Source organism: Zalophus californianus, chromosome 10 (assembly GCF_009762305.2).
Source record: "Zalophus californianus isolate mZalCal1 chromosome 10, mZalCal1.pri.v2, whole genome shotgun sequence".
NCBI lineage: Eukaryota > Metazoa > Chordata > Mammalia > Carnivora > Otariidae > Zalophus > Zalophus californianus.
The window spans coordinates 46,854,584-46,867,201 of NC_045604.1; positions in this window are offsets into that span (position 1 = coordinate 46,854,584).

The following is a 12,618-nucleotide window of genomic DNA, read 5'->3' on the forward strand; positions in this document are numbered from 1 at the left end:
CTCTGAATGACTGGAATAGAGTTGCCCTAATCTATCTTGACATGAACTATAAAATGTATATTTTTGAAAATACATAGATTTTATTTTTTTATTTTTATTTTTTTTAAGATTTTGTTTATTTATTTGACAGAGAGAGACACAGCAAGAGAGGGAACACAAGCAGGGGGAGTGGGAGAGGGAGAAGCAGGCTTCCCGCTGAGCAGGGAGCCCGATGTGGGGCTCAATCCCAGGACCCGGGGATCATGACCTGAGCCGAAGGCAGACACTTAACAACTCAGCCATCCAGGCACCGCTACATAGATTTTTTTTAAATACAAGAAAACTCATTGTCACAAAAATGTATTAATTATAATTATTTTATTATAAATTATTATATTTATATTTATATTTATTATAATTATAAGCTATTAATTATAACAATCCTTTGAAGCACTGTCAGTCAAATAGCTTTGATTCAAAAAGTAGTAAGTAAAAAAAAATCTCTCCTGACTTCCTGGTTTTCCAAACACAAGCATTTTGTCTGTAGAGAAAGGCTGTATGTGGTATATTATTTCCAGAGGGGTGTGGTCAAATGTCCACCAGATGGCACTGCACCTAGTCAGGTCTGCAAGTGTCCTTACCTCCTTCCCTTGCTCCTGTCCCATTTCTACCCCAAGACTGCTACCACATCTAAAATGTCCACTCACTACTCTTGTTTGTGGACTATCAAAGGGGTTGGTTGGCCCCCCACCTCCAACCTGCCACCATGGAGAGATCCAAGTGTCAGAGGGTGACTCATTTTTTCCTTCCTTAACCCCCAGCCCTGATCATTACTTTTTAACACATTCTACAATTCCCTGCTGGTACTTTCTCACTTACTCCAGCAGTTCTGGAGTTGACTGCTGTTAAGCAAAATATACTTTTCTCCTGAGATTTCTTTTTTGAGATTTCTCTTAGGATTCCCCCCATATAACTTTTATATTCTGACTGCTGTTGGTTTTCAAAAGACTCAGTCAATAACTCTGTATGTGCTGGACAGTCTTGTCAGACTGTGAGCTCTTTGGTTGTCATAGAAAGCTCAGCAACAGCTGCAAATAATTAACACTAGCAGGAGTGAATGATTTGGTGTGTTACCAATGGCAGGAACTCTGTACTATTGACTAAGTCAACCCATTAAGCCTTTGATTCATATATTTGCTTTCTGTTAGAGGCTTTAAAAAATTAGAGTTACATTTTATGAGGCCAGCTTTACCTTGATACTAAAACCAGACAAGGTCTCCCCTCAAAAAGAAAATTACATGAACATTAATGCAAAAACACCCAACAAAATATTAGCAAATCAATTTCACCAGTACATTAAAAGGGTCATGTACCTTGATCAAGTGGGACTTACTCCAGGGATGCAAGGATCGTTCAACCTTGGCAAATCTATTAATGTGATATACCACATCAACAAAATGAAGAATTAAAGTCATGTGATTATCTCAATAAATAAAGAAAAAGCATTTGGCAAAATTCAGCATCCATTTATGATAAAAGCTCTCAAAAAAGTGGGTAAGAAGGGAATGTACCTAAACATAATAAAGGCCGTATATGACAAACCTACAGTTAACATCATTCCTAATGGTAAAAAGCTGAAAGCTTTTCCTCTAAGATCAGGAACAAGACAAGGATGCCCACTCTCACCACTTTTATTCACAAACTACTGGAAGTCCTAGTCAGAGTAATTAGGCAGAAAAAAAAAAGACATCTAAATTGGAAAGGAAGACATAAAACGGTCATTAATGGCAGATGACATGATACTATATATAGAAAACCCAAAAACTTCACACACACAAAAATAACCCGTTAGAACTAATAAATGAATTCAGTAAAGTAGTAGGGTACAAAATCAATAGTTAGAAATCTGTGGTGCTTCTATACACTAAGAATGAATTACCAGAAAGAGAAATAAGAAAACAATCCATTTATAACTTTATCAAAAAAATAAAATATCTAGGAATAAATTTAACCAAGGAGGTGAAAGACCTGTACATTGAAAACTGAGACACCAATGAAAGAAATTGAAGAAGACACAAATAAATGGAAAGATATTTCATGCTCACATATTAAAAGAATTAATATTGTCAAAATGTTCATATGATGCAAAGCAATCTACAGATTCAAGGCAATCCTTATCAGAATCCCAGTGGTATTTTTCACAGAACAAATAATCCTAAAAATTTGTATGGAACCACAAAAGATCCTGAATAGTCAAAGCAATTCTGAGAAAGAAGAACAAAACTGGAGGTATCACACTCCTTGATTTCAAACTATACTACAAAGCTATGATAATCAAGCCAGTATAGTATTGGCATAAAAACAGACACACAGATCAATGGAACAGAACTGACAGCCCTGAATAAGCCCACACACATATGGACAACTGATTTACAACAAAAGAGCCAAGAACATACAATTAAAAAAAAAAAAACTCTTTAGTAAGTGTTATATGAAATGTGGGCAACCACAGGCAAAAGAATGAAACTAGACCACACCATATACAAAAATTAACCCCAAATAGATTAAAGATTTGAATGTAAGACCTGAAATCATAAAATTCCTAGAAGAAAACATAGGTGGTAAGCTCCTCAGCATCAGTCTTAGGGATACTTCTGTAGATCCAACTCCAAAGGCAAGGGAAACAAAAGCAAAAAATAAACAAGATCACACCAAACTAAAAAGCCCTTGTACAATGAAAGAAACCATTGTTAAAACAAAAATGCAACCTACTGAATGGGAGATTTTCACAACTCATATATCCAACAAAGGATTAATATCTAAAATCTATAAAGAACTCCTACAATTCAACAACAAAAAACCCAATTAAAAAATTAGCAGAGGATCTGAATTGACAATTCTCCAAAGAAGACGTATAGATGGGTAACAGGCACATGAAAAGATGTTCAACATCACAAACGATTAGGGAAATGCAAATCAAAACCACAATGAGATACCACCTCACACCAGTTAGAAGGACTACTATCAAAAAGACAAGAAATAACAAATGTTGGAGAGAATGTGGAGAAAAGATAATGCTCATGCACTATTGGTAAGAATATAAATTAGTGCAGCTGCTATGGAAAACAAGATGGAGATTCTTCAAAAAAACTAGGACTGGAACAATAATATGATCCAGCAATTCCACTTCTGGGTATTTATCTGAAGCATACAAAAACACTGATTTGAAAAGATAAATGCACCTTTGTGTTCATTACAGCAATATTTAGAATAGCCAAAAAATGAAAACAGCTTAAATGTCCATCAGTGGATGAGTGGATAAAAAAGATGTATCTATAATGGAATACTACTCAGCCACAAAAAGGAATGAAATCTTGCCATTTGCAACAACATGGATGGACCCTGAAGGCATTATGCTGTGAAGTAAGGTAGATAAAGACAAATGCCATATGATTTTACTCATAAAAAACAAAACGATCTCAGGACCCCTGGGTGGGTCCTCAGTTAAGTGTCTGCCTTTGGCTCAGGTCATGATTCCAGGGTATTTTACATTCATCCTGGGATGGAGTCCCGCATTGGGTTCCTTGCTCAGCAGGGAGCCTGCTTTTCCTTCTGCTGCTCCCCCTGTTTGTGCTCTCTCTCTCTTTCTCTCTGACAAATAAATAAATAAAACCTTTAAAAAAAGATCTAAAACCAGAGGAAAACAAATAAAATACATAGACACAGAGAACAGATTGGTGGTTATCAGAGAGGAAAGCGGGATGGGGGGAAGGTGAAATGGGTGAAGGGGGTCAATTGTATGGTGATGGATGGTAATTTTTAGTGGTGATCTCTTTGTAGTGCATACAGATGCTGAATTACAATGTTGTACACCTGAAACTTACATAAGGTCATATACCAATTTTATCTTAATAAAAAAAATGCAAGTTGAACCCAACTTTCCTTGATACAATGAAACAGAAAAGGGATGTTCAGGTGAAATTCCAAGAGCAAAGGGAGAGGCATAGTAGCTTCAGCCAGATGATATAAAGTGACCTATTACCCAAAAGTTGCTGTAGTTTGTCGACCAATTTCTCATTATCCCTTTGGTGAGTCACTCTGGCTGTCCGACTTCATTCCGGTTTGTAACAGTGCATCACTTATAAGAATCACCATCAAGAAAGAAGGAACTGGCCATAATCCATGAACAACAAACAGCCATTCTTACTTTTTCCTTTATATTTCAAAATTTTCACTTGTTAGAATTGTTTTCTTTATATCATGATTAATTATTGTTTTGTTCAATGATAAATAAAGTATAAACAACAACAAAAAAACCCACACTGTTATCTCTCCAGTCCTTAGATACCTCAACCCGGGACTCTGGGTTGTAATGTCATCTCATTATTCAGCTTCCTTAGAAGTAAAGTATTAGAGGGACACCTGCGTGGCTCAGTTAGTTAAGCATCTGCCTTTGGCTCAGGTCATGATCCCAAGGTCCTGGGATCGAGTCCTGAGTTGGACTCCCTGCTCAGTGGGGAGCCTGCTTCTCCCTCTGCCCCTGCTTGTGCTCTCTCTCTCACTCACTCTCTCTCTCAAATAAATAAAATCTTTACTAAAAAAAGTGAAGTATTAAGTAGTCCGTATGCAGCTTCTGGTTTTGCTGAGAGCCAACCTTGACCATACACACACACACACACACACACACACACACATACGGTTGACCTTCAAACAATGCAAGGGTTTAGGGCACTGACCCCTTGTACAGTCAAAAATCAATGTATAACTTTTAGTCCCCAGACCTTAACTACTAATAGCCTAGTGTTGACCAGAAGCCATACCGATAACATAAAGTTGATTAGTGCATATTTTGTATATTATATGTGTCATATACTATATTCTTACAATAAAGTAAGCTAGTGAAAAGAAAATGTTATAAAGAAAATCATGAGGAAGAGAAAATACATTTATAGTCTTGAAAAAAGTCTGCAAATAAGTGGATCTGCACAGTTCAAGCCCATGTTGTTCAAGGGCTATATATGTATAATATATATATATATATGATTTTTAAAAAATCTGCTTAACAAATTCATTGATATCGAAAGTTTTTGTGGACATAGCAGGATTTATTACAGTTTATGTAAGGAACAGGGAAAAGAGGAGTTGCAATGCACATGCATAGCACCCGACTTAATAAATCTCCATTAGCCAATTGCTGTTTATCTCAATACCCCCCTCCGCCCCACCTTCATCCCATCAGAGGTCTCTTCTCTCTCCCTCTTCCCTCCAACACAGTGCTCATTCCCTCTGCTTCCTTCCTTCCTTTATTTATTTATTTATTTATTTATTTATTTATTTATTTATTTTTATGCAGAGTACCTGAGTGCTGGCCAGCTTTTACTTTGCTAAGGGCCTATTCAATCTTTTTTTTTTTTTTAAGATTTTATTTATTTGTTAGAGAGAGAGCACAAGAAAGGGGAGCATCAGGCAGTGGGAGAAGCAGACTCCCCACTGAGCAGGGAGCTTGATGCAGGACCCGATCCCAGGACCCCGGGAACATGACCTGAGCCGAAGGCAGACGCTTAACCTACTGAGCCACCCAGCGCCTATTAAGTCTTATTTCAACAAACCAGTCTCTCTCAGGAAGGCAAGAAGGGGGATGCAAAATGAGTCATTGCATAAAAAAATAGTAACTTTTCCAGATAATTATATTGCACACTAGCTTCTTTACTTTCCCATGTGAAACTAATTATTTAGATCCCAAAACAGAACCATAAAATAGTTCAATTGGTTTTGCAAAAGTTTTCAGCAATTCCAATTTTAGTTTTACTGGCATTCGTATGGATTACTGGGCTCTTTTCTGCTCTGGTATGCCTACCTGCCACCCCCCAGAGGTGAGATAGATGATTCTGTGCAAGACTATGTCATCTATTTACATCAAGACTTATCTGTTTTTGGCCTTTCACTTTTTTTCACCGTAAGTCCCCCACATTCCTCTTCTACAAGAAGCATGAAAGAGATAAAGGGTGGCGGACAAGAAATTAGTTTTTGGCTACTTGCCTCAGCTTGACTTTCTGTGTTCATCTGCTCACTGCATATCTAGCTATAAACTCTGTAAGAAAAAAAAAAAGGAGAACCAAAGCAGACAGCAGTGTTTGTTTCAATGCTAAGGAGGCTGATTGTTTTTTGAGTTCTGGGGTCATTTGATGGAAGGTTCCTTCAGAAGTCACCTGTTTCCCAGCACTGTTCCTTACCTTATTGGGTTTTTACAACCTGCTTTCCAAGGCCGGGGATCATACCCATCAGTTAAGTCTCTTTTCTACAAATGCATACTGCAGAATAAACGAGTAGTGTGTGTCTAAGTACTAACTCATTTCCAATGTTGGGATAGGAAAAAAAAAAAGAATTTAAAAACTGTTCTAATAACGACAATTTTACATTTTCATTAAATTCAACTTGATATTTTATCAAACACTTCTCGTGTGCAAGGTCTATGCTAGGTGCTGGGGATACAAATGCATATGAGACAATTTCTTTGCCTTTGATGAATTTGTGATACAGACAGCCAGATAATTTGCCAATAATCATCAAGAGTCATAAAGATGTTCCCACAGCCATTTATTTTAAAGGTAAAATTCAGTAGAAACTGCATGGAAAAAAGGACTCTATTGTAGCATTAATCATGAGCAAAAGAACTGGAACCATTTGTATAGAAGTCAATAGTAGACTATAGTTAAATAAAGATTGAAATGAAATATCATTTAAAATAATAATTGTGAAGACAAAATAGAAAGATTGACCCTAAGGATATTCTACTGATATTTACTAAATTCAATTTCATTATGAAAGCATGCTCAATCTCATTTGTAGAGTTAATCAGACAGATTTAAGGACAAATACACCCGAAGAAGTGTAGTATATACAACTATATAGAGCCACCGAGTGTATAGAAATTAGGAGAAGGAGAAGTTGTTTCTTTTAAACAGACTGGAATTACACACTGGCCATCAAGACAGGAGACTCCATAATGTAATACACAAAGTTTTGGGGGAACAGCTAATTACAAGCTGCATGATATAAAAATTTTCTTTGGAACCCAAAGTTTAAATTTATGCAGCTGAAGCTCAGACTGTTTCTATGACTTCCTCTTCTAAACTCCAAAAATACAAAAAAGTACAAGTGACCTATATTTTCTGCATAGAGCCCCCAATTTTCTTTAATGGAGAAAAAAGCTAAATGCACATTTTTATTAAAAAACAGCCAAAAAATAGTCTTACAAAGACAAACAGCTGAATGAAATTAAATTATGGTATATAGAGTATTACACAAGAATTAACAGGATAATTCTGTAAGTATGTTTGCTAATTTGATAAGTAAAAAAATAATTAAAACTATAAATTATTGATCTTGAACATATTTATTTATAAGATTTTAGTTGCATAGGGACAAATTCAAGAAGAGTACATAGGAATGTAAATAGTTGTGTTAAGGTAGAAAATTATAGCTAAAGTTTTTTTCTTTCATCAATTAACATATTTTTATAATTAGATAAAAAAGAAAACTAGGGGCTTAGAGTACTTGTCATATTCTGCTGAATTCATTATGACAGCCCATCTATGAAGGAGGAAGACACCTCTATCTTATAAGGGGGGAAATGTTTTAAAGATCCAGAGTCATGCAGTGTTAGAACTTGGAATGTAATATTAAAAGAAATCTACTTCTGGGGCGCCTGGGTGGCTCAGTTGGTTAAGCGACTGCCTTCAGCTCAGGTCATGATCCTGGAGTCCCGGGATCGAGTCCCACATCAGGCTCCCTGCTCAGCGGGGAGTCTGCTTCTCCCTCAGACCCTCCCCCCTCTCATGCTCTCTCTCTCTATCTCATTCTCTCTCTCAAATAAATAAATAAAATCTTAAAAAAAAAAAGAAATCTACTTCTGTAGATTGTGTAAATTGCTCCCACCATTTCCACAGGAAAAGTTAGCAAACTGTCTTTATTTATAAAGAGAATAATTATAAAACCTACTTTGCTATTTTGTCTGGTTTTGTTTTTATTTATGTTTGTTTAGCTCTAATGAAACTAAGTGCCTGGTACCTAGTCAATACTCAATAAATGTGCACGGTTTGGTGGGAGTGTTGTCCAAAGCCTGATAAGAGTCTTGGGGGGGTGCACAGCTGTGGCCTTGAGTTCACCTCCATAAAGGACACAGCTCTTCACTACCCTACTTCAAGGAGGATTTGGGGAAACAGAAGATCTGGTCTCCATCGATGCCCCTGCCATAAATGTTTCCTTTGGAGAAAGAGCAGAGTACAGATGAAAGGACAAGTAAATAACCATGTGTTTCACCTCCTTTCTCTATCCCTTTACTCTTGAGTTCTAATTGACACACAAAGAACCCTGGGGTTTGTAAAATACCAAAGCCTTCCTTCGTAGTCCTGGGGAAAGGCAGAACAAGGGCTAACATTACAAGTCGCATGTATTCATTAATTCATTCAGCCAACATCTCTGGAGCCCCCAGAGGTGTAAAGATCCTCTGGTGTCAAAGTTCATAAGGGATTAGCAAAAAGGATCAAGAGAGGGGAGACACGTTGTCTTATTTTAAGTTTCTGATTGGGTTTTCCAATCAGGTTTAATAAAGTTTCAATGGAGCAAGTCATTGCAAATATCCTGCTTCTTAATCCTTTTGACAGAAACTAGCCACCAGGGCAGGGAAAGGGATTTTACAAGGATGATTATGCAATGTTGTATGGATCGGCCAAAACTGCGTGATATTCAATATCTTTGAAGAGCCTGGTGTTCCTGCTTTGGAATGACTCACGAAATGTCCTCCACATGGTCTCTTGGGAGACTTCCCTCCTGTCCCACCTCTCTGTGGTTCTTCAACCACACCCAGACATTGCTTCCACTCTCCGAATTTCCCAATTCTCGAGTATATTTGTCACCCTGAGTTATTATAGCACCCCAATTCACTTTCACACACTTAAATAGTTATGGGAAAATTAGTCATGTTGTTAGCTATTGGAAAATAAATTTGTAATGATTTTGTCTGAACTATCACAGAGTATGCTGCCTTGAATCCCGGAATGCAGGTAAGGTAGACTGGAATGATCAAAATGCTATAGTGATAAGAGCTAGAAAACAGAAAGGAGGGCAAAGTGGCCATGAGAAGAAAAATGGTAAACTGAAGTTGATTTGAACAAGCGGATATAGATACAAATCATGTACAAAAAGAAGCTATACCAGCTGTGAAAAAGGCTACAAAATGAATAAGATGTAAGCCCTCTGGAACCTGAAGAAGTTTATGACCTACTGAGAAAGATGGATATTAAGTGTGAAATGCCCATTGAGAAATACAAATATAGTTAGGTAGAGGCACAAAGAAAAGACTGATTAACCCTGCATATTATAGCATGTGGCGCATGGAACTGGTTAAAGTCATGGGCTTTGTAGTCAGACAGGCCTGAGTTAAAATCCTTACTTTACCATCTATTGGTTGTCTAGTTTTGTGATCTTATGCAAATTACTATCTCAAAAGTAGAATGGGTTTAATACTAATAATTATCTCATAAGAACACTGTGAGACTCAGTACACTCACACATATGCACCATGTAACACTGTAAATTCTCCACACATTCTCTATTGTTAGTAAGTTACTAAAATGGTCCATTGGAAAAAGCCTATATTAGGATGATTATATGGTCATTGTTTTATCTTCTACAGTTCAGTTCCATGCAATAAGTCAGATTACCACGGGCTAAAAAGCAAAATAGGCAAGAAGAATGAAAAAGAGAAGCTATATCATTTTGCGTACTGTTACCGTCTTTGTCTACTGCCCCTGGTCCCAGACATAGGAGCCTTCAGACTCCAGATTACATGTCATCCTTCTGTGAAGAATTCCTTGGGTGGAGTTAACACTTGCTCATCCAGGTTTCCATAGCAGTTGGGGTACAGCTCTTGAATCATAACCAGAACCACAATCATAATACCTACAATTTATTGAGCACATGTCACTACTGTTCAGTGTAATTCTCTCTTATCTCTGATGCATCTCTGCAATGCCAAATAATAACGGGAATGATTGCTCCCACTTTGCAGATAAGGAAACCGAGGACTAGATAAGTCAAGAGAGTTGTATAAGCCCACCTGCAGAAGATGAAGCTAAGATTTGAACAATGGTCTGACTGATGCCAAAGCCCAATTTTAGCTGTTCGCCACATTGCCTCCTCATTTCCATATATTATTTAAACAATTGGTTTAAATGTCTGGCTCCCTGACCAAAATCTCTTAGGGACCAGGCGCTCTACCTTGCACATCGATGTAATCTATGTATCTCCAGCAATTTACATAGAGCCGATATGTAGTGAGCCCTTCTTGCTCATCAAAAGCATTGGATGAATGAACAAATAAATGAACTCCTATTCCCAAAACATTCAGTAGAGGCAGTGTATCTAAGTTCATGCATGGCTCAACATTCATCTTCTATCCTGTGATCTTGCTAAATTCATTAATTTTTACAGCTTTTTGTGGATTCCTTAGGATTTTCTGCATACACAATTATGTCATCTGCAAGTAAAAAGAGTTCACCTCTCTTTCCCATACCAATAGTTTATTACCAGTAGTTCATTCTTTACATTGTTGTACAGTATCCAAATCAACTTTTAGAATACACTCCCTTAAATATTTGGGAATTTCATAAGATTTCTATGTTAGGGTAATATCTAAATTGGTGTAATGAAAAGACCCCAAATTAGAGTTGTCCAAATAAAATGGAGATTTATTTCCTTGTATACAACTCTCTCTCTCTCTCTTTTTTTTTTAAGATTCTATTTATTTATTTGTCAGAGAGGGAGACTGCACAAGTAGGGGGAGCTGCAGGCAGAGGTAGAAACAGGCTCCCCACCAAGCAGGGAGCCCGATGCGGGACTCGATCCCTAGACCCTGGGATCATGACCTGAGCCGAAGGCAGACACTTAACTGACTGAGCCACTCAGGTGTCCCTGAAACTTTCTTGACTAGTCCCAGGAAAGGGAGTGCCTGTGTGTTCCATAAATGGTACTATTCCCTAGGCTACCATCCTCGTCTGCATGATCAAGTCTGGTCTCTGAAGTCTGCCTTCCAGTCTGGGAAGAACCGAGGAAAACAGGAAGTCCAGAGGAAGCGATTTTCTGTTAGGAAAGTAGGAGGGGAAGTTGCACCTATCTCTTCTAGTCACTTTTCATAGGAGAAAATGCAGTCACCGGGCCACACATAACTGAAAAGGAAGATGGGTCATGTAATCTCTGGCTGGGCAGGTAGAAAAGGCTAGAAAAAATCAGAAGCAATTATCAGACGGCTGCACTCTTCAAGAGCAAATGCAATAATACTTTTCTTATCTAATGTCAGACTTTGGATCAACATCCAGAAAGAAAGCCACACCCCTTCCCAGTATGTGACAATGCCATAAGCAGAACAGACAGAATGAGTCTCCAAATCCTGGGGACTATTCCATAGGAGAGGAGAACGAGGTATTCCACTTCCAGAGTGCTCTAACAGCATTGTGAACAAAATTAGGGCAATAAAGAGCAAGCTTGCATCTGTGGTTTGCCCCTGGCATGCTTCAGTTTTTCCTAGGCTGCTGCTGGAAGGAAATGAAACACCTAAAAAAGTGGAAAGATGGAGAGAAGCCATCAGGAACAGAAGCACTGGCTACAGGGCGAAGTGACAGCTAACGGCAGGGATGGAGACAGAACACAGCAAGGAGAAGGCATAACAGTCTGGGATCATTTAATGCCGAGCAAATACCCCTAAGCACCCTTGAGTGTTTCCTGAAGGCCTCGCTGTGTGGCTGCCAGGTACCGAAACTGATGTTTGTGAGGACGAACTGTGTGGAGGTACTCTCTAGAAGATGAGTATGGGATCCAGTATTACTTAAGTCCTCTCCATCTCTCTGTCCTCACCTCTCCCCAACTCCCCCTACCAGAAAACAATCCTAGGATAATTTTTGTCTCAGTTAAATGAGGTTTAAGTGAATGCTAAAAAAACAAACAAACAAACAAACAAAACCTTCAATGAGAAAAGAAATCTCAAAGGGGGTACCTATAACCTAATGGAATGATTGTTATGTGATTAGTAAGGAAGGTTAAATGGCTCAATATTCACAGAAGGATGCATTTAGTACAGTTTATGAAGATATAGTTAGGAGATAAAATTAAAATGCTTCCATGCCCTAAGGGCAAACTTTACTTCCTCAGATAGCCTCGTTACCCAATAGAATTATGCAAACCAGATATTGATAAATTAAACCTCAGGAATTTGGCATTTAATGAGGGTTTTCTTTCTTTTCCATGCTTTATTATGCAGAGAAAACGTAGTTGATGAAAATGAGAATGTGTTAACGGATATGTTTAGAGTTATGATTGGTCATCATTGTGCGTGTGTGGTTTGCTTTATTTGTCAGTTTTCAACTTTAGAATAAAACCTGGGCTTAAGAACAAGTGTTTCTGGAGCAGATTTTTCGGTCAAGTTAAGAATGTCGTTTGCCATCATTACAAGAATTTGTCCAAAGAAGAAAAGTGATAGTGCAGATAGCTCTAAAAGGCAATAATCAGAAAGCAATTTATATTTTAAGAATATGTGTCTGTGTGTATATGTATTGCTGATATTCATAGCATCCCCAGCATTTT